Below are 2,722 nucleotides of genomic sequence, written 5' to 3' on the forward strand. Positions count from 1 at the left end.
GTGTGTGTGTGTGTGTGTGTGTGTGAGTGAGTGTGTGAGAGTGAATGAGTGAGTGAGTGAGTAAGTGAGCGAGTGACAGAGTGAGTGGGCGAGTGTGTGTTCGTGTTTGTGTTTGTGTGTTTGGCGCATAAATTGTCGCACACTGAAAAACCCAAGCTCAATTCACCAGCGGGGAGAATTCTTATCGAATATCACGGTTTTTCTGCTGGGACGTTGCCTCTCTCTCAGCCCGGGTTGGCCCTGTTAGGCAAGGTCGAATCCTGCCTCCTAAATAATTCATACTGTGTCGGTGGTGACCTAAAAATGCCTACAATTTTTTTTAAACTGTGTTTTCTATTCATTTTCCACTTCTGCAGACCTTCCCTCCCACCTCTCACCTGCCCAGACAGGCAGAGATAGATGCACTATCTCTTTAAACCACCGGGTTCATTGGGAGCGTTTATCAAGGCGTAACTAATACGAGGGGACACCGCGGCGAGGGGAAGTCTGGAGCTATGATGAATTGCCCTTTGACCCGTTTTTGCCCTCCTCAGAAGCACATCATATCCATGCGTGCATCTGATGAGGCCTTCTATTCCTTACACGTCTCTGTCCAATCTCGTCCCCGTCTTGCTGATGAGGCTCTAATTATCTAGCCAGATTTGGACCTAGCTCATTACCAGAGTCCTAACTCGGAAGCCCAACCCTGGTCCCTTGCTTGAATGATATATTATTCAGATTCTATCTTCTACATTGATTTTGGATTCTTGTATTATTTGTGGTTGATTTCAAGTAATTTAATATATTGAATTTGATTCGTGTGCTATTTTATTTTCATCTATTTTTGTTTTTATCCTCTGTTGCTGTTGATCGTTGAGGAAAGAAGCTGCTTCCTATGGTAGGTCATTTTAGCAGCTATTTTAATTTAAATGTTGTTGTTTCTCTTGTTTTCTTGACTCCCCCAAACCCTCTTTTTCATGGTTGTCTACCTCTTTCTTTGCAGCGTGAGAAGATGGTGTTATATAGGCTTTCGAAGCTGACTGACAAGATAGTATTTATATTATTCTTTGGTTTTCTGTCAAATGAAGGCAGGACCCTGTGCCAGCAGCTGCTGCTCTTACATCATTGTTTCTCTGCCTGCTTCTTCTTATGATGTTTAGAGTTTTACGGAGATAACTTCCTGTTACACGTGTTTTTACTATTATGCATCTTTGTTGCTCCTCTTATTTCGATCTTTACGCCGGTATGGTCATTTACGTGGCTTTCTATTTTCTCCCCTCGGACATGTTATTGGGAAGTAATTATCGTACCCTGATTTTTCTCTAGAGGATATCTCGGATTAGGTATTTGAGCTCCGTATATAATTATTACTTCCAGACAAATAAGAGGTTTTGACAAATTTAAGGTCCGGATCAAGAGATAAATCCCCTCCTCATCCGCCCCCCCCCCAAAAAAAAAAATCGCCTTTGAGCTATAACTTCTTTATTAAATAAAATCCCAGCATACACATATAAAACTTGTTTCAGTGTAAGTGTGTATGTAAGAGGCAGTATGATATTAAATCACAGGATGAAAAAATCAGCTCAGCAAACTCTATCTGAAATGTTACACTAGGAAGCCTACTCGGAGTCGAGGCACAGACAGAAAAACACTGTATTTCTTATTTACGGGCATTACATTGCGAGATTATTGCGAATGTTTACAACCATCAACCCATACACCGTCCAGCCAAAATGGAGCCAGTGAAACGATAGTATTTCATATGTATAGGTTTCACGAATTAAAAAACTTCAAATGTTCGCAGCCCTTAACAAAAACACACTCCAGCCAAAATGAGAGAGTGAAACAATGGTATTTTTTAAATTAGGTACATGCATAATAATATTATTCTCAGGTTATTTCAAATATTCACAATCATCCACCCACACATCATCCAGCAAAAATGGCGGAGTGAAACGATAGTGTTTCATGTGTACAGGCTTTGCTTTTAATATTACTTGAAACGTCTCTGAAATCAACCCACACACCCTCCAGCCGAAATACGATAACATTTCTTATATAAACAGGCACCACTTTTTCAGATTACTTTGAACGTTCACAAGCATCCACCCACACACCCTCCAACTAAAATGGCGGATAACATTCCCCAGAATCCCAAACTTGTCCAAGTCTACGTCACTTCCCCCCGAAGCCTCTCTAAATCCCCTCTATCGCATATTTACTGCTGCTCGCCGCCTGGCGGGCACTTCGTACTGTAAAGTAAGACCACTCAGGTTCCTCCCTACTGTCAGCGCTTCCTGCTTCGGGGGAAGAGTTATGGAACGTGATAAGGAAATTGCATCTCGAGGGATAAGCCTTACCCCAGGGGAGATAAACGCCGTGTCGCTTTCTGATTCGCAAACCACCGAGACAAATTCACCCATCGCCAGTGCTTAAACGCGCCACCGAGAATTCGTGGAATTAACTCAATATTTTCATGCTTCCTTAAACCAGACACAATGAAATTGGAGAAACAATTATTGAGATACAGGTAAATGGATAATTCGCTGAGCTTGTTGTGTTTAGAGCTTGCCTGCACACGAAGAAGAAGAACATTAAAGGGAATGATGTATTTTGCAGTGTCAGAACAAGGGAAGCAGGAATAAGAATGAGCAGCGAGCCCCTCCCACCTTTCTCTAAACAAAAGCACGCACAAACTGACGTGCAGACGCTCTCTCTCTCTCTCTCTCTCTCTCTCTCTCTC

General features: G+C 42.2%; 1 protein-coding gene across 1 annotated transcript in view; it reads left to right on the forward strand.

Moving 5' to 3' along the window:
* The window catches only part of LOC101847992 (alpha-mannosidase 2), a gene marked incomplete in the record, with an annotated part of 101,594 nt that overhangs the window by 30,607 nt on the left and 68,265 nt on the right, over window positions 1-2,722 (forward strand).

This window comes from Aplysia californica, unplaced genomic scaffold (assembly GCF_000002075.1).
Source record: "Aplysia californica isolate F4 #8 unplaced genomic scaffold, AplCal3.0 scaffold00605, whole genome shotgun sequence".
Classification (NCBI taxonomy): domain Eukaryota; kingdom Metazoa; phylum Mollusca; class Gastropoda; order Aplysiida; family Aplysiidae; genus Aplysia; species Aplysia californica.